Source organism: Protopterus annectens, chromosome 6.part0 (genome assembly GCF_019279795.1).
Source record: "Protopterus annectens isolate FY-2018-M chromosome 6.part0, PAN1.0, whole genome shotgun sequence".
In the NCBI taxonomy this organism is placed as follows: Eukaryota; Metazoa; Chordata; order Ceratodontiformes; family Protopteridae; genus Protopterus; species Protopterus annectens.
The window spans coordinates 1,357,427,384-1,357,448,476 of NC_056737.1; the positions used below are offsets into that span (position 1 = coordinate 1,357,427,384).

Here is a 21,093-nt window from a genome sequence, read left to right on the forward strand (position 1 = left end):
AATTTTCAAACATAAGATCCTTTTAAAAAAATTTTATTAATCTTTTCAACTTCGCTGATAATTTTACATAACTTCATGTCATTATGTTTAATCAAAAGCTTCATATATTCCATTCCGAAAGAATCAAATAACTTGTTAAAATCACATTTCACCTCACCGGTTAAATCAATGCCCATCTGTGTTTTAAAAAAATGTAAACCCAATGGGACTATATTCAAGGTAATACAGTGAGATAAATAAGCATTATCCAGTTTAATAGCATTTATAGCGTTCAATTTTTTCCAAACACATATATCATAAAAGTTCCCTTTATTTTGTTAGCATTAAAATTCTCGTTAAAATGTACTTCGTTCAAGTTTTCAAATAAGCAATGAGTACTGAAAAAGTCCGGTCTTTTTTAGTTTTATGCATGGTCGCACACTTGTTTTGTTCATTTTTAGAATTGATAAACTCAGTACCTTTGTTGCTACACCCAATGGTGTTGGCTTGTGTGTATGTCCTTGTTGGTTGACTGTGTTTGGGCTTCGTGCCGATTCTCTTAGCTTCTTCAGTAAAATTCCCAAATGAAAAATCAAATGTAAAATCCGTAACAGCTGTTTTACTGTGAGTATGTTCCATCCGTTCTTGGATAACTGGCAAATCAATTCCTTCCTGGTGTCTAGACCTGATAATCTGCCCATTGGTAATCCCCGGTGATGAAGTTACCAAACCAATGTTCGGTTTGGATGGTTCATTAAACAATCTAGTTAAAAACTCCACTGCCATTTCACCTAAACACCTCCATGCTTCCACAGGTATGTCATGTGGACCTATGTAAACAAAATTCCTAAATCTTCTTGACATGGATATTGGGGAGCCATACATATGCTCTCCCACTGTTTCCTTTGAATTAGTTATCCATTCCCTCTTCCCCAATCTATTCTATCCTCTTTTGAGTCCTATAGTTACCATGCAGTATTTTATATGCCCTACTAATTATCCCTTTTTAACAGAAACGTTTGTTGTAGATGAAACAAAAGTCTAGAGCAGGCCTTTGACTTAGGATTACCCTATCCCTTTGTTTTTCCTATATACTCTGGATATCAATCCCTAATAAGGAAGGCACCCTCTAGCCTGCAGTCATAATGTCTTCTTGGCTTTTTCCTCATTCTGTTACCTTTCCACCCCTAGTTATTTGCACGTAAAACATTGGTTTCTTTGCCAATTTTCTCCAATAAATTCCCTCTTGCCTTTTCTCTATACACCGGATAAACCTATTGACATTTCCTTTCTCCATTCTCATATTTGCTTAGTTTTTGGAATATTTTCTCCTAATTTTGTGAATAGAATATTTTGTATGGTGGTTCTCCTCCTTAAGAATCTGCATCCAAAATCCAATGCTCTCATTTCTTGAAGTCCCCTCCCCCTCCCCACTTCATCATACTCATCTTATTGTATCTTTGTGTTTTTTATTATATTAATATGAGCCTTGATCATGTAATTCTAAAATATCCCTTCAAATCTGGTAATCTAAAACCACCTTGTTCTATTGGAAGGATCTACTTATCCCACTTGACACTTGCCCTCCCTTTTCCCTTAGCTGCCATAACAGAATCCTTTTTAATCCATACTCCTAAATACTTTATCATGTCCCCATAAATATGGGTATTGCTGAAACGATTCATGTGTGGGTACATAGTGTACAGCCTTTGTTTCATCTTTCTTAATTTTGTATCCCAAAAAGACTTGAAAACTGTTTCAGAAGGTTCCAGAAAACTGAGATACCCTTTTGTTCAATGTTCTATATCAGTGTTTAGACTCTGAGCCTAATAGACCTTCAAGCATCCTGCCTCCAATCTGCCTAGTATCATGATACTCCTCTAATGCCTAGTTAAATAAACAAATTTGTAATAATTCTTCTAATTCTGAGAGGTGGAGAATTCCACCACCAAGCAGCTCTAAAATAAAAAGACTTACCCAAAACTCTACATTTTAGAGATTACCAACAAGTAATCTCTATTTCTAGTTCCTTTCTGATGATAGTATTTTATACCCACATTTACTGCAAAACATTTAGATTTAAAATGCATATAAAGATTAAATTATCCTTAAATCTATATCTTATTGAAAATAAAGAAATCTCTCTATTGCATCTTCCCCTCAAACTGTTTATCCGTCAGGTATAGAATATCTGTATCCTTTCCAATCTGTAATGATTTAAACATAAAAACATTCCCATCATATTCCATCACAGGTCTTGCTATGGTTTCAAATAATGGGACCAAAATGTCCCTATCGCTACATACAATATTTCTCAAAATATTATCACTGTCTAGAAAGCATCTTCTAATATTCATAAATTTGTAAATAAACATTAAAGTCATAATCAACTTTTATTCCTAAATCCTTTAATATTACTCATTATAAAGTGATGTTCAGTGTATAAGGACAGAGCTTATCATTACTACCAAAAATGGAAGAACACAAAAGTGTTTTTGTATAGAGTAGACCCCCTCTTATCTGGTCTCTCTATAACCATACTCCTGTTTAAACAGCCATCAAATTTCTGCTGCAGTTCTAGCAAAAGACAATAGAAAAGAACAAATTTGACTCCTCTGGGCTAAATGATGACAGAGTTTTAGACTTAGTACACATTTTTCTAATGATTATGAACACAAATGTTTCTCTTAAGCAAAACAAAGCACAAACCACCCAAAAGATAAACGCTCCTGCCTGGAACAGTATAAATAAAGTCAAAGAAATATAGCTCATGCAGGTGCGAGATGGCCACAACTTCTTCTTCGTACAGAATCCTTCCAAGTCAAATATGTCCAAAATTCACAGTTCTTGAAATAAATGCAGCCGATGTAATCCAACAGATAATTTATTCGTGCACAGTGAGCGCTTTCACCCGAAGGCTTTTTCAAACTATTACAGCATCCACCTTTCACATCAGGTTTAAATAATGTAATAAAAAATGTAATAAAAAATGTAATAAAAATATAAATATATAAAAATACACCATTGGTCATCACAGTCTCACCTAATTTGCATATCAAATTAGTTAAACAGCAATTTCAGTGCTCCATCTAAAACCAACACAGAGAATATGACACACAACTGCAAACATCACAAATATAACCACATAAATCATTAAATTAATACAAACATCAAAAAGAACTATATGATGTTCGTATAAACCATAAAAATCCTACATTTGACCGAAATTTCCTCCATACGCTTCACACTACACTCTCTGGATGTTCATCTAAACTACTGCTGGGTGACGACAGACATAACATAGGTCACACAGCAACTATCTACACATACACAGTAATTAAACCACGAACATACTGTGCAAACCACTCACTAACGCACACATCAGAGGGAATGTCAAAAACAAATGTCCGTGCAGGTTAAAGCTACCTTGTTCTTAACCAGACATCAACTTACATATACAACACTTTCAATAAAATTTTTAAAATATTAATTAAATACTAATCAAATACCTAACTCGAAATGTCCATTCAAGAAGCATATACAACTCGAATAGACAACCAAAGCAGGTATGAGTCATAAAATCTAAAAACATAATATAATATATATTATAAATACAACATGCTCTAATACGCAAATACCTGACCAAAAATGTTTTTTATTACATTATTTAAACCTGATGTGAAAGGTGGATGCTGTAATAGTTTGAAAAAGCCTTCGGGTGAAAGCACTCACTGTGCACGAATAAATTATCTGTTGGATTACATCGGCTGCATTTATTTCAAGAACTGTGAATTTTGGACATATTTGACTTGGAAGGATTCTGTACGAAGAAGAAGTTGTGGCCATCTCGCACCTGCATGAGCTATATTTCTTTGACAAATGTTACTCTAGCTGATTTATAACTTATAAATATTTTGTTAACATTTTTAATTACCCAGCCATTTGTTTATCCAGCCTAAGTTCTGGTTCCAGTGAGACCAGATAAGAGGGAGTCTACCGTACATTAAATTCCATATCATTGATGGATGAACATGTGTACAATTTATCCAGGCAATCCTGGACTTCACCGTGCTCCTCAACTCAACTGACCCTATCTTAGAGTAATCTCCTCAACTCAACTGACCCTATCTTAGAGTAATCAGCATACTTAACTAATCTAAATCCTCGATGCATAGGAAACTGTCATAAAAACTCCAAACAAACTGGCCCTAAGACAGATCTCTGAGTTAAGTCCAGAATTTTTTTTTAGACTTGATGTATTTCCCAAGTGAACTTTACTAGTTCTAAAACATAAAATTCTTAATCTACAATATCACACAAGGATTTAGATTGAATTTTAACAATTGGAAAATTTGTCATGAGAAATAGTGTCAAATCCTTTAGCCATATCCAAGTAGATAACAACATCCACAGATAACCAATTGTCCAATGTTTCTCATAGTGGTTTGTTGAATGATAATAAATCTGTCCTACCTGATCTCTTCTGGGTAAATCCATGTGGTTCATCCTATACATGAACCTGATGTATCCAGTATATATTTACTAATGACCTGCAAAAAAAATTTCTCAGTACTCCTCAGAGTAATGGGTCTATAATTCTCAACAGATTTAGTTTTACCTCCCTTAAATATTGAAAGAACTTTTGTCATTGTCTGGGCTCATAACTCATTTCTAAAGTTCTATGAAAAAATACATTTAGACAAGGCATAAGAACTCCTAAAACATACTTATTTCTGTTAATCTCATCAAGACCTGCTGCAGAAGAATTTTTTGAAATATTTAGTATTAATATGTCCTAAATCTCCATCTAAATTGATAAAAAGGCATCCTTTACAATGTTATTTTGGATACAGTGTACAACAGTTGTTTCTAAAGAAAGCAAGTCAGCCAAATAACCTACATAGGTAATTTATTTCATTATTATACACAATATTATAATCAGTTTTCCAGTCTGTAAATTGATTCAAGATTTTTGTAAAAAGCCTTTAGATAGATATATATATATATGAAATTTAAGCGACGTATATACAAACACCTTAACGATATTAAAAAACAGGACATTAATAACACCCTATACAAGCATAGTATAGTTTGTACTGAGGCACTAAAGTTGAATTGGACCCCTGAGGAGGTCCCTGGGAGACACTATAGAGTTCAGGGAGCTTTTTTGGCAATTGAAGCCAATAGGCACCCAGGACTTAATGACCATGTTTCTTTGATTCCTGTTCTCAAACTCGGATCTGCTAAGCTTTAATAGGTTTTATAAAAGCGGTTTTATTTATTTATATATATATATATATATATATATATATATATATATATATATATATATATATAATGTATGTAACCAGGAGGTGGCAGTCTTGTTTGGTTTTGAATACTATTTTTAATTATTCTATAGTATTTCTAATTTATTGTAACGGTCTTTTCATAGTGTATATACAAATGATTTTTTTACATACTTTCATGTTTTAAATGTTTTAAAATGTTTTTTTAGTATCTGATAGCTTGTATGTAAGGGGGTGAATACATACATGTGTTTAAACTAAAGATTTTAGATTAACTTTGGTTGTTTAATTATTTAATAAACTTTAGCTTAAAAACTTAATTAATCTAATAGCTTGGGGAGGAGTATATGTGGAGGGAATTCACTTTTGAAAATGTTTCTGATGAACACCTGTATGTATGTGGATGAAAAAGTGGTGTTTTGGAAGCATTAAAAATGGAGTTGCCTATCTTACTTCATGGAGTTGCATTTGTATACTGGATTCCTGAGTGCTTTGGTTGATGTTGTTTCTTGGTGATATTTACAAGGCACTTTCCTCCCTGTTTTGGGCATTGTTTTGATACGTTACATTTCACCTACCAACATCATTTACACCTGCAACAATTATAACCTTATCATAATTTCTTGCTTTACTAAAAAGACTTTTTAGTGCCATCAGTATATGTCACATCTTACTTTCAATAATATTTGTAACTGTAAGCAAATTTCTATTCAAACTTGGTATCCTATTTCTTGTATCCCTCAGCATGGAATCGCCAAAGATTAATATTTTTGTTTGATTAAGGAGTTCATTATTGATCAAACTATACCTTCTAAAGCTCTTTGCCTTTTCTTTTTAACCTTTTCCTCCTGTATTCCATCAAATTCATCTTGATCTCTACCGCTTCGAGCTCCTACCCTCCATTGACTTTTTGTATATTGTCTCCATCATCACATCTAAAATTCCCTACACACTAATCTCCCAGATCATCTGTGATCTTGATTTTACCCCTTCTAGTTTAGGTAAAATTCTTGTATTGCTAGTGTCAGAAATTAACAAGGGTGATGTTTGTAGCTGCTTACTAAAAAATTGTTCATCTTCCCCAAGCTGACAAAAAGAATTATTTCCTGAAAAAAAACTATTGAAACCATCCACTGTATCACCATGTCCATTATCATTCCAGTCAGTAACGTAGTTTGTACCTCCTTACTTTAAGATCTAGGTACACAAAATAAATCCACTTGGATCTCTTTATCAGTCAGTATATTTCTGGTAATAATTTTCCCTTTTCCTTACACAAATTAACTTTTTACAATCCTAGCCCTCAATATTGGTATTGAACGTGTTACGAACCTTATATTTAATCAAAATACCCTCCATCAAGAAGATATGAAAGACAAAATTTATCCATTTATTCTTGTATATCCTATTGTGTGTTTTTCCCCTATACATTAAAAACCAAAAAACATCACACCCTTACTTAAGTGCAAGAAATAGATACAGAAAACAGACTTTCCAGAAGTACACCCAACCCATAAAAGGACTCTTGAGTACAAGCACTTTCCCTTTAAAATGCTTTTCTGGCTTTATCAGGTACAAAATAATATAATCTGTGAATAAAGCAAACCTTTTATTGATTACCATACCAGTTATATCCTTTAATTTTTGGGCCCCTTATTTTCTTTGCTAATGCCTCTAAATATGACACAAAGAAGAAGAGGATGCCCCTGTTTGGTTCCTCTGACTAGCTGCAACTCATCAGAGAAGAACCTTCCCACTTAAGTTTTGCCTCTGTTCCCTCAAATATCCTCCTAATTGACCATTTTATTGTATCAGGGGGATGAAAATGCTTCTGTTGCCCTACTCATAAAATCTTAGCTTACTCTATTGAATGTTTACTCTGTATCAAGACCCACCAACAACAGCAGGATTTTCTTATAGTCTGCTTTCTTCTGGATCACCATTGTTCTGTTAATATCAAATGTTTGCCTCTCCTTCACAAAGCCACATTGCTCCATGTCTATCAGTTTTGCCAATACCTTGCCATTCTTCAACTATTACATTTTATAATCCTGGTTTAAGATTGAAACAGGCCTATGTGAAGCTGGGTCTGATGGGTCCTTACTGGCTTTAGGCATTACTGCCAACACAGCTTTCTTCCAGGATGTTGCTTCCCCTCCTTTTAAAATACTGTTGAAGAAAACCTTCCAGATCTTTATCACTTTTTCTTCCCTCCTTCCTTCCAAATTTTCACAGGAATATCATCTATTCCTGCAGAAGTTTCTGCAGATTGATTATACGTCACCATTTTTATCTCCTCTCCTCCTATCTTAACTGTTAATTGTTGAGCTTCATATACCTCTAACCTTGGCATACTTGAACCTTCTACAATATTTCCATTTGTGCTATTTCTGGATTTCCACATTTCTCTGCTTTACATATATTTTCATAAAATTTCTGAACTATCTCTAATACTTCAACGGGATCTCTTGTTATTCTTTCTTGTTATAGGCTCCTTAAGTTTGGCAATACCCCTTTCTGTTGCCCAAGTCATTGTGCTAAGTTTTTGTGCTCTGGAGTTGTATCAGAAGTCTTTCTAAACTCCTCATGAAGACAAGACACTTTTTCCTCTCTTTCAGCAGTATTTATTACACAAGTGTGGGAGCCTCATGGAAAGTACCAGGGAGACTCCCCGAACAAATGAATGCATAAGCTTATATGCTTGTGATACTGATAACTGTACAAAAATATAAACTACTAGACCGATCAGTGGTTTACCCATAGGCTTAAAGCAGTTCACATTACTACATCTCTAGGCAGAGAAAGAAAATCAGATACACTTCCCTATAAGGCACATTTCCTGCTTTCAAGCAGGCTCCTGTTTTTCAGTATGTTTCTTCTATTCACAGTTTGGGCTCCTGTTTTTCAGTATGTTTCTTCTATTCACAGTTTACTCAGAGTTCGAAGTACAAAGTCCATCTCAATGCATACAGATTGTCACATACTCAATTTCCTTAAGCACATACTTTGGCCATTCATATTCTACCATTTCCATTTCAATGGAAGTCATATTTACAAGACTTTTTTTACTTTACTGAAAACTCATAAACAAAAAAATGCACACCCTGAAAATTGAAATGATGATGTTTAACCTTCCTAATAAGAACAGTTGTCCCAAATCAACAACTGCACCCACAAATATTACCTGACCTAAAATTAAGTTTATCCATGCTAAAGTGAATGTTGCATCCTGTGCTCCTACTTGCACGAATTGCTGTCCATGTCTTTTCTTATTTCCCTCCCAGATGTGGAAAACAGCTTGTATGCTTTCAGAAAACATTAACTTCAGAAAAGTGCACTGGCCATCATTAAATTTATACACTGTTCTAGTAAATGCATTGAGGTATTTAGGTACTTGAAAAACTGCTCTTATTCACTTCCAGTACTTTCAAACTTTTTTTTGCTTTTTACTAAGCTGCTTGGCCTTGTACCTTTTTTAACATTACATTTCTGTCTGCAAACAATGTCCAGAGCTCTCAAGATTTATTGCCTGAGCCTGCAGTCAGCTTGGGTCCAAGGAAACATAAGGACAGAATGTACAGCTGACCCCAACTGCAGACCTCTCAACTCATGATGAACCTTTATTTGCTAAAGGAAAACGTTTCATTACATTCAGCGTTTTCTTATTTTTATAGCATTTGTCTACACAAGAAACATATTAGATTAGGCCAAAGCAATTAATCCAGACAGTCACCTATGCAAAAGTAAGAGAACATCTCTACTGCACATATATGATCAGTGCCCTTTTACACCTCACCCCCATTCTCAACTGCCCAATATTAAAGCATATTTACTTGAACATGCTGCTGTTCAAGCTTTCTTCTCTGTTTACATTGCAATGTCTAAGTTTCTTAAAGCCAAAAAAAGAAATTACTGGTTTACTTTAGTATCATCACGTACAACAATCACTCACTTAAAATGCTTGACTATATAACCAGCAATTTCTATCATGAAATGTTGTATACAAATACTGTTAGGAACAATAGTTGTTGGTTTCTCTTTTTGTCCTTTTAGTGTCCTTTCAAAATATTAATGCCATGAAGTGGGATATATGCCATTCAATCCCCACCCCACAAGTGTAACAAAATCTTTCTCTGCCATCTTTTTTTCTTGTAAGCCATAATTCACAAATGCGATTGATGCTTTATAGCCCAACATTTATTTACTAATTTCAGTGTTGCTGTTCTTCCTGTTCATCTCCATCTCCCAACCTCAGACTCCAGTTCAAGTGCTAGTTAACTCTTGTACTTTTCCTGCCTCTCGGGCATTTTCCTTTAGGACATTGGAAAGGTTTCATTTGCAAATTATCTCTGTTAATGGAAGAATTTGAAGCGGAGTCCACTTTTCCTCCTTTTGATGGCTCACGTTTTGTTGGACAAACTTTTGTATTTCCTCCTTGGTCTGTTCTGCATCATGACTTTGATCCTCCAGAAAAAAATATTCTGAAGACAGCTGGGCACAGCAGCTTGAATCTCGCACCTGCCACTCAACATTCCCTAATTGCTGGGATAAATTTTCCTTTCTCTTGTACAGTGAATATTCATTTTCCACACTCTGCTGTCCCCAATTTTTAATACATTGCCCTTCTGCCACCATTTGTTGAGTATCAACTCTTCTAGTATAATGGCATCTTTATTAATGCAGGTCTTGGAGTATACACACAATGTGTCCTTAAAATTAACAAATCTTGCTATGGAATACCAGTCTAGTTGCTTATTTGTGCATTCCTAAAATTAATGGTTTGTTCCTTCCAGTTTCTATAGTAAGGCAGAAATTCTCAGGTTTTCTCTGCGTGCCCTGTCCTCCAACTCTACCATTTTTTGAAACCATTCTTCTTGAGCACTCTCATACTCAGTCAGCCATTTCCTCAGTTTGACCTTTTTTGTTTGGTTTGTTTTCAAGTTTTATGAGTTCATCTAAATAGCTGCTTAAAGCTTATTCCATTTTTTCCAGCCTTTTGTTATTCAAGTTGATAAAATTCCTTCCAAGCTTCAAAGTTTCATTTACTTTAATAAGCTCTGAGCACATTGGATTTACTTTTTCATTTAAATTACTCAAAGCCATCTCTTGTACCAAAGCTGGACTTTGAACTGCATTTTCCTGAACAGCTGCGGGATTCTTCCCTTTATTGCACCTTTTCAAGCTCTTTCATGTGACTTGTTTAAAGGTTATATAATGCAGTATTATGTTTGCAGTATTAGTGTATACAGTATTCTAATGAGTCAGATCAGTGAAATACAAACTGATAGTGATCCCACTGTAGTAACTAAACATGCCTTTAGAAGTCTTTAATATACAGAATATGTTTAGTGACTATGCAGCATGCACACTGTCCAGAGTTTCAGTTGTTTTCTGCAATTGTTCCTAGATCCTTACTGGGGCCATTTTATTTGATAGGACTACATTTTGTTAATTAGTTGGATCATACATGGGATCATACTTGGGTTAATTGTTGCAGATCAAGAAATACAGTTGAATGAAAATATATAGAACTATCCCCTCAGAATATGCCATTTTAAAAGTATAATTCAAAAAGTAACTCATTAATTCTGATAATAGTTAAACTCACTATTTATACTATACATGTGGCATACGCAAGTCATTATAATGCAATATATACATTTAAGCCAATCAAATTTTATTTTATATTCGTACGTTTGTTTTTTATTGTCCGAAATGTAACTTTATTATTGCCAATTTTGGACAGCATTTATAGTTCATTTTAGAATCTTTTGTTCATATGAATGGTGTCTGTTTCTTTATCCTGTATCATATGAATGGTGTCTTTATCCTGTATCATATGAATGGTGTCTGTTTCTTTATCCTGTATCATACCAGTTATATTTATAAATTCATGCAAATTAGTTTTTTCCCATGTCTTTGCTGCTGTCTTTCTATCAGTATCTAGCACTGTATTGGATCTTTAATGACACATAATGAAATTGGTGCATTAGAGTATCAGATCAAGTTTAGTTACTTGAAAATTATAATTCTGCAAAGATTAACCAGAAGTCTAAAAGCTAACCCAGAATCTCAGTACTGAATCATATTCATAGAAAATATGACTTCCGCTACAATTGTCCTCTTACAATCTCAGAAAAAAAGCCTCATTACTTTTGTTTTATTTTGCCAGTTATATATGAAATATAAAAAGGCCAGTGTAAAAAAAAAATTCAAATATCTTCCAAAATTGAGATAAATCATAGAATCCTAGGACATATATAAAGCAACTTGCCTTGTGCCACTTATGCCTTGTCAGTACCCTCCGTTAGAACATATGTCCAGTCATACCAGGTGTGAAATTACAAATACTCCTCCACAGGATCATAGAAAGTTACTAGGCTATTTGCCCTGAGGCTCTAACAAGCCTAGCCAAGAATTTAGCCCATGTTCCAACAAGTCAGCACCCTATGCCACTGTTCAACAGGGACACAGGTGGAAACCCAGGGGTGTATTTTCTGTTCCCCTTCAGTTCTCCAGGTTGCACTTAAAAGGGTTAATGAGGTACTCTGCTTTATGTGGAGAGGGTGTCTATTCCACAAAACTGGGAGTCTCTGGGACACAAAGTTGTCCCATCAGCAAATCCTATTGATGTCACGGACCCCGTTGCAGTTGTGCATGTGGGTTACTCGAGTGGGCGCGTGACTTGCAGATATGCAGCAGTCCCATCAAGGTGGGGTCAGATTGCTATTTATGCCAGACAGAGGTCACATCTGAGGAGTCTGTAGGAGACTGAGTCGAGGAACATTGTCTTCAGCATATCTGTGTAGGGTAGATGATTGAGGCCCAGGATTCTCCTGGTGAAGAACCTCTGGGGTGTCTCCAGCTGCTGCATGTACTTTGTGAGGTACATGCTGAAAGGGCATTGTATTCAATAATGGGTCTATAATAAGGGAAGAATGGAGGGATATTATGACCACCTTTTCCCTGGATGAGATGCCCTTACTAATGAGGTGGGTCATGTAGAAAGCTTTCTATACAATGGAGGCAATATGGTGGTCAAAAGTCAGTTTGATATCAATCTGGGTGCCCAAGTCCCTTATGACTGCATGCTTAGGACATTTATTATTAATGTGGTAACTTGTGGGGATGTCGCTTTCCCCAAAGGGGATGATGATGAATTTTTTGACATTCAGTTTGAGGCCATGTTTCTGGCACCAGTCATTTGTTTGGGTGAGACCCTCTTGGAAGATGTCCACATCATTAAGGGAATTGATAACGGCATCTGGCTTGCAGTCATCTGCAAACTTTCTCAGCTGTAGCCAACTGGTTTTGGTCTGCACCTCAGAAAAGTATATCCCAAACAACAAGAGGCCCCAAGACTTATCCCTGGGTTATACCACTTATTATGAGTCTACTGCTTGAGGTGGCTTCCCCTATTTTGACTAGGTAGGTTCTATCAGTGAACCAGTTCACTACCCATCTGGTAACATATGGATTGATGCCTAGTTGAGAGAATATCTATTATACCTGAGTGGGGAATAGTATCAAAGGCTTTGGCCAGGTCAAAGTAGGTGGTGTGCACCATCTTCCCCTCGTCCATGGCTTTGGTGACTATCTCAAAGAAGTCGACCAAATTTAACAGGCATGACCTGCCATTGACAAAACCAAACTGTGTAGGATCGAGATTTTTGGAGGTTGTCAATGTCCTTGTTAGTCCAGTCCATGATTATCCACTCCATGGCCTTGCAGATCAGGATTGCTAGGCTGATGGGGCTATAATTTTCCTGGATTGATGGGTGCCCCACCTTTGTGCAAAGGGATGACAGTGGCTGTCCTCCACTCGGCTGGTATGAAACCAGTACTCTGGCTTTGATTGAATAGAGTGGCTAATGGTCCTGCAAGTTCCTGCCTGAGTTCATGTAGGATGCAGCCTGGGATGCTATCTGGTCCCATGGAGGCTGTATTTTTTGCCTTTGAGAGGGCAGTGATGACTTGCTCCCTAGAGATGAGGGGAGGGGGGACAGGTACTGGGGATATCCTGATTCACTGAAGGGGGGACAAAGGGGTGAAGTTTTCACTGAACCTGTCTGCCAGCAGGTTGGCTATATCTGCGGTGTTTGTGTATGTGGCGTCCTTGACTATCAGTTCTAAGCAGATCTGGGTGTTTCCGTTGTGATTACAGGCATATGTGAAGAAGGTCTTATGATTGTCTTTAGTAGATGTGGCCAGTTTGGTTTCAGTTTGCTTTGGAGGATTTCACTAGTGCTCTTATTTGCTTGCTCAGGCTAAGGAGATATTGCTGCCAACTAGGCACCTGCTCCTTTTTCATCCTGGATAGCATTTTTTTCCTTTTATTATAGTTTATTGCAGATTTCCACTAGACAGGTTTACTCTTCTTGAGGAGGAGGATTTTGTCCTATAGGGTATTCAATTCCATGCAGCTATATAAATGCTCAGGTAGTACTTTGGTGTAGGTTTGGATATGTGCACCAGTTCCTATGGAGGGGAAGGGGCAGTGAAGGTGTTTATACCTTCCCTCAGTTGGCTGTAATCAGCTTGGGGAAGTTTTTTTGTTTGATCCTAGCTGGGGGGAGTTGGGGGAGATGGTGACTTTTAGCTGGGGGGAGTTGGGGGAGATGGTGACGTTGGGGGAGATGGTGACTTTGTGGTCTGATCTTACCAAGGATGATGACACGGTAGGGATGCTGCAGTGGTTACTCATGTTGCTTAATACAAAGTCTGTATTTTCAAATCTTGTGGGGTGTCAACCAACTGGTCCAAGGCATTTGCATTGACTAAATGAAGGACTTTCTGGGCATTTATGTTATGGTATGAGTATTTCTTCCAATCTATGGTTAGATAAAGTTGCCCAGGATCAGGGTAAAGGGTTGAATCTTGATAGATTCAAAGAGGTCTAGATAGCTGGAGTTGGCATCTTAAGTCAAAGCTGGAGGCCAATAGGTAGCAATGATTTGAATAGAGGTCTTGTCAATTGTTAACTGCACCTGGATTGTCATATATATATAAAAAACTCCACCTCCTTTTGCGAGTCTGAATGTATGATAGGATGAGCAAGCTGGTATGACTGGGGTGTTCTCTGCAGCTTTGAGCCAAGTTTCTGTGACTGCACAATGGTCCGCATCTTCCAGGGTTAAGAAAGCTTGCACTCTTGCAGTGAGTGCAGTTTCCTATTTAGACTCCTTGCATTTAATAGCATGACCTTTAATTTACGTTTTGATGAAATGTTCATGTTGGTAGCTTGACCTCATGGCATTGCCTAAAAAAGGCAAGTGCCTTTGCCAGCAGCTTGAAGCCCAAGAGAGACAGATGCAGGACATCTCTGGCAAAGCATCATGGTTTGTCATTCATGCCATCCCAGGCTGTCTGTACTGGATCCCCTTGGAATGACAACAGAAACAAAGGCAATTGTTAAACTCTGTCATTTTCTGTTTTATTGAGGCATCATTCTGGATGATGGTAGAATGCTGCTTAAGGCTAGGAACATACCTGCCTGGGACACACATTCAGTGAGCTTGATCATGTCTGTCTTCATATAGTCCAGGGAGGTACATCTCAAGTCATTCACACCAACATGGACTATGACAGAGTCATAACAGTACCTGATAAGACTTTTTTTCCTTATCCAGTCTGATGAGGGTAACGCAATTTTTTATTTTTTTTGGTATGCTTTTGTTGACCACCTCCACATATGTGGGTGTGTGTTGTGTAGGTATGAGTGGTATTTTGATGTGTGGCGTTTGTGTTGACAACCTTCTCACTGCCACATATACTGGTTTGTGGGAGAGAGAGCAATGACTCTAGGTTCTTGATGTAATTGCATCTCTCACAAATTGTGTTCCTAGGTGGTAGTCGTAGAGGGTTGCCTGCGTACATGAGACTGTTGCTACACTGTCTCAGAATGCTTATATCAACCAGACTGGCAGGAGAAAACGTAGGAAATTGTCCATCCATTTTTGTCAGAAACTGAGAGACGCCAGAGAGAGCTAAGCGGGTAAAGGGTGGAAGGTCTAAGACTAGTACTACTAGGTAATCACACAAGTGCTACTAAAGGAAAATTTGTAGCTGGGATACCTCACAAAGGGTTAAAAAGTGTGCAGCTGCAGCTCTGAATGGAGCAAACCTGTATTTAGACTAGGGTACTCAATTTAAGGTTAAGAACACAGTAAAAAAAAAAGAATGACAGATTAACCACTTACAAACAAAAGAACAGAACTAGAGTATAAAAAACTGCAGTTTAACTGCATTTCATTGCATCTTGTGACTGTTTAACATTAATGAATTGCAGTAGATAGCAATGAAATATAGTCAATCAGTAAATTGCTTTAAAAAATATGCAAATGTGATAAATTAGCTCACAATCACAACAGTAAAAAGCAGCTCAAAGCAGCAGTTCAGTAGAATACTGTCATCAATTTTAGTAAGGCTACCAACAAGCAGTAATAAATGCAGCAAACTAAATGCAGCTGAACTAAGTACAAGCAGCAAAATGAAGTAGGAAGAGACGCATTTTTTTTTAGAAAGTGAGGGGACAGAAGATAATTCAAGGTTGAGAAGCTAGATGGATGGGCCTTTACAACTTATAAGTTGATGTAATGGGGCTGGGGGTAGTGTTGAACCTCAAATTATACTAAAGGTGGGCAACTAAGTGACCAAGCTTTAATACCACAACAGCAGCTGGGAAGGTGGGTGGGATACACAAAATCAGAACAGAGGTAAGGACTGAATTAATTAAATCTTAAAACCAAAAAAAAAATTTAAACAGATGTACAGCAAATGTTTTAGTAACTCAGAAGCACAGAAAACAGTTGAAAATAAGTAGTTATCTTTTCCAGTCTCACAACAGAAAATGGCAGAAGGCCTAACTCTGCAGCTTTAAGCAAACTAGTCCAATTCTCTAATTCCTTATTAAAGGAAGACGGTGCAGCATCTTGATCTGGAGATGTTTGCTTCAGAGAAGAGACAGTTATTGCTTGACAAATTTGTCTCTCTAGCATAACTTATTTGCTGTAGCAAGTTGCCTCTGGTTCTAGTGTTTGCTAGACTGTTTGATTTCTAGAGAAATAAGTGCTGCATTCCTGATGGCCTGGGAGGCAAAGGAAAGATAATTTCTAAGGTGTTTATAAGATGCTGAATACAGGAGCAAGGCTTCCAGCTTCTCTTGAAGGCTGTGGTCCTTTACACCCATGATCTTTTTTTTTGTCAGAAACCTTTCTGGTCTTTCCAGCTACCTGATATGTTTAGTAAGATATATTGCAAAGTGGGCATTGTATTCAAAGATGGGCCTGATCAGTGCAGAATATAAATAGGTAAGAACTTTTGATCTAGAGGAACTATCTTTTATGATCAGCTGTGTCCGGCAGAAGGCTTTCCATACCTTTGCTGCACCATGATGGTCAAAGTAGGAGGAGTAATCTACAATTGTTTCAAGGGGTCTCTGTTTCTGTGTCATAAGATGGGTGGAGAGCTTGTTTTCTAAATGCAGCAATATTGTATTAGCATTTAGTTGTAGCCCATTATTAGAGCACTAACTATTAACGTACAAGTTCACATTGTAGCCTTGGTACAACAGAGGAGATTTAAGTATAATGTCTTGTTTAATCATTTGGAGACCTGGTTAACCAGAGTTCCCTGTTGATTTGGAGATAAATGTATATGCCGACCAGCACAGATACCAGTATTGATCTTTGTAGTACCCTAACAGTTGCTCTTTGAGGATGCATCTGCTACTATGATTGTGGGATCTGTCAGTCAGCCAATTAACTATTCATCTAACTACATAGTGGTCAACGTGGTGTACATTTAGCTTGTTAATAATGTTGGTATGTGGTACAATCTCAAATGCCTTGGTGGGATGATATGTACCCTCTCAATTCACCAGATTCATTAATACTCTTGACTGCCAGCACATTGGCTTTGTCTTGTAAGATTATTAGGTCGGTTGTGACTGGTCCATACCCTTGCAGATGAGGCTCATCAGACCGATGGGCCTGTAATTTCCAGGGTCTGTGGTATGGCCACCCTTGTGTAGTGGCATCATAAATGATGTATGCCAAATTGCAGGGACAAAGCCAGTAGATAAGCTCAGGCTGAATAGTTGGACTGGGTCCACCAGTGTTTATTGCTGCTGAGCAAGCAGCCTGGTATGTTACCGGGTCACATGGAGGATGTCGTATTTTTTGCTTTTGAGAGAACATTTAGCAAGTGTTCTTTTGTGATGATAGAGGGATTGAGGTCCTTTGCTATAGGTGAGTTATGTATAGATGTTACAGGGAGGGGGAAAAGTTGCACTGAATTTGTCTGCTGATATATTTGTAATATTCATTGGATCAGAGTAAGTAGTGTCATTCTGAAGTTTAGAGCAGTGTAAGGTATTGTTTCATAAGTTACTGATATAATAGAGAAAAAAAAGGATTTGTAATTATTCTAACTTCTATGAACTTAGACTGGCTTAGGAAGTCCATTGTTTTCCTGATGTTATTTTTCAGTAACTTGGATAAACCTTTGATGTTGACTTCAATTTTGGATCTTTAGTTTTGCTATATATTCTAATGATCGTTTTATTGCATTGTTTCTTGCATGTGGATTACCATGTTGTTTGCTCTCATTTTTCCATTTTTGTTTAGTTTTGGTAGGGACTGACAGATTTATATAATTTTCTAGGGACTGACAGATTTATATAATTTTCTAGGTGAGAGTAGAATTTATTTACATAACTACAAGCCATCTCAACATTGTTGGGGTTATACTTATACTTGAACTGACTTCAAATGTACAAACTTCCTGCAATTCTATGATGAAGTCTTGAATAGTGCAATATTTGTATCTGCTGGTTAAGGGGGTTTGAAAGAGAAGATAATCAATTTTTGTTCAGACTTAATTGGGAATGATTATATCCGTGAAACTGTGCATATAGATTATATATATTAAGGACCAGGTCAAGAACGTTTTATTTTCTACTAGATTATTTGATCCAGGGAATTTTTGATTACGAAACCAAGGAATTTTTGTATATAGTCCATGTCTGAGGTATAGGTCTCCCAGTTTATTGATAGGTAGTTAATTTCCCAGGATGGTGAAAGTTATTTATCTGTAGTTCTTTTGATGTATTTACGAAATGGACATGGTATTCAGGGATCATCAAAGGGGGGTCTGTAACCTGTTATGATAGTTGTATTTAGTGAGTTGAAGCTCAATAAGTCTGATTTGTGGGTCGCTGAGAATCTGCCTTGAGATAATGGGGGTCTTTAACAAATATGGACATAACTCCACATTTCCTATGGGTCAAACTGTGTGGTAGATGCCAAACCTTGGTATAGACTGGGTGCTTTCTGCACTTTTAAACCAGATTTAAATAAGACACACACAAATGTGCTCCAAGTGCAGGAGGGCTTCAAAGTCGGGCAATGTTTTATTTAGACTGTTAACATTGAGTAGTGCCACATTGTTATTCTGCTGTACTTTATTGTTGTATTTTTTTAGGTTTTTTAGATTAATGATGAACTTTGCAGGCAAAGCCATTACCCAATATGTGGATGCCCTGGAATGAGAGGTGCAAACTTCCTTTGGCAAAGCAAGTAGGGCTGTGCAGCAGTTCACCTCATGCTGACACGTACTGGCTCTCCCTCTAATGATACCATTTATTTAGCAATTGCTTAAAGCAATCTTCTTTTCCTTATACCTCATCATTCTTGGTAAAGTTTGAATTCTACTCAATACCAGTCTTTCCTGCATTTTTGGCATGCTTGAAGAGCTTGGAGATGTCTCCATACGTATTCCTTAGGGTTTGCACACCAGGTCATTTACACCCACGTGGACCTGTCCTAGTAATACTTGTTCATGTCGAGGACCCTTGAAGCACTGGAGAGCTTTATACCAAAAGACAACTCACTGTTGCCCTATTTTTTTTACTAGTCTTGTGAAAGCAGAGTCTGTGTGTCTTACTGTGCAGTCAAAAGTAAATTTTTATTAGTAAATAGTTTAAGCATGGTCCACTCGGCCAAGTAAATTTTTATTAGTAAATGGTTTAAGCATGGTCCACTCGGCCAAAGAAAAGGGTCCAACAAACTATCTCCAACCAATGGTGTAAAAACAATAAAAATCCAATGCAGAATGATACACAAGACAGTAGAGGTAAGCGCTTTCACCTAGTCTAAATACCAGGCTTCTTCAGAACTCTGTGCAATGAAATTAATCGCCTTAAATAGCTTGAGTTAGCTTAAATTACATCATGTGACCACCCCACCTGAAAAAACAATTAAATTGTTTAAAAACATTTTTTTTTTAATTTAAAAAAAAAACAGTTATTAAAAATCGGTTCTTTAAAAATACAGTTCTGTGAAAAAGTATATAACCATATTTTAAAACCATATTTAAATGAGACCTGGTCCACTAAATTGAAAATAATGAATGACAAACATGATACAAAACATCATGACAACCCCAAAATGTGAAAATGTATAAATGTAATGCAGTTTGACATTCATAGTGGTTGTACATAATTTAAATAATATCAATATCAGCAGTGTTTTAAAACTAAGAGCTGTAAAATTATGAGTATGAGGAATTGTAATTATGTATAACCACTATGAATGTCAAACTGTTTTCCTGTTTTAGGAACTACACATTGTACTTACAGATATGATTTTTTTGCATGAATTTATACATTTTCACATTTTGGGGTTGTCACGATGTTTTGTATCATGTTTGTCATTCATTATTTTCAATTTAGTAGACCAGGTCTCATTTAAAATATGCATTTAAAATATGGTTTCAAAATATAGTTATATACTTTTTCATAGAACTGTATTTTTAAAGAACCAATTTTTAATGACTTTTTTTTTTTTTTTTTTTTAAATTAAAAAGAAAAATGTTAAAACAATTTAATTGTTTTTTCAGGTGGGGTGGTCACATGATGTAATTTAAGCTAACTCAAGCTATTTAACGTGATTAATTTCATTGCACAGAGTTCTGAGGAAGCCTGGTATTTAGACTAGGTGAAAGCATTTAACTCTACTGTGTTGTGTGTATCGTTCTGCATTGGATTTTTATTAAAGAAGTAGTTTTTACACCATTGGTTGGAGATAGTTTGTTGGACCCTTTTCTTTGACTGAGTGGTTCTTGGATTGCTGTTGGCTTTACTTTTGTGGTTTAAGCATGGTGACTAATGCTTGAAGTTGTAGCAGTATGTGCTGTTTTTTAATGTCCACTGATGGCTTGTCTTGATTGAACTTGGAGGCTGGCAGCTGAAGGAAGACCTTTCATTTAGCCCAAGTTTAGACATTTGGGGATACAAGACATATTTGTGCAGCATTTTCGGTTTGCTGGTTGTCTTTTTTTTTTGTAATGAATTCTTATGAATACAAAATATTAAATATTAGCCTTGATAAATTCTTATGACTACAGAATAGAACATATTAAGTACCAAAAAAATCTGTGGTATAATTAACTATTGGAGGCACTTTACTAAGGTGGAAATAGCTTGCAGTAACATAACTCTGTCCTAAATAATAAGTTGCTCCTTTAGCACAACCCTGTAAATGATATGGCTCTGACTAAGCTTTCTAGGAGTAAAATAATCCAAAGGCACTCTGAATAACCATAGAGATAATCATAAACTACAATTAACTGATGTATCAGAGATTCACTGTATTGAAGAGATAAATAACATATAAAAGTAAAGTCCTTCTACTTGGGCGCTTTCACCCATTATGGACTTCGTCACATGTTCAAACTACAACATTAAGATTTGATTGGTTTAAACTGAAGTCCACAATGAACAAAAATTCTAAAAAGAAGGCCGCTGGTTTTGGTTTTGTGTTTATTT

The 21,093-nt window shown here is 36.4% G+C and overlaps 1 protein-coding gene across 1 annotated transcript in view; it reads left to right on the forward strand.

Moving 5' to 3' along the window:
• The window catches only part of LOC122803979 (CD63 antigen-like), a 407,707-nt gene that overhangs the window by 76,326 nt on the left and 310,288 nt on the right, over positions 1–21,093 (forward strand). The window lies entirely within an intron of this gene.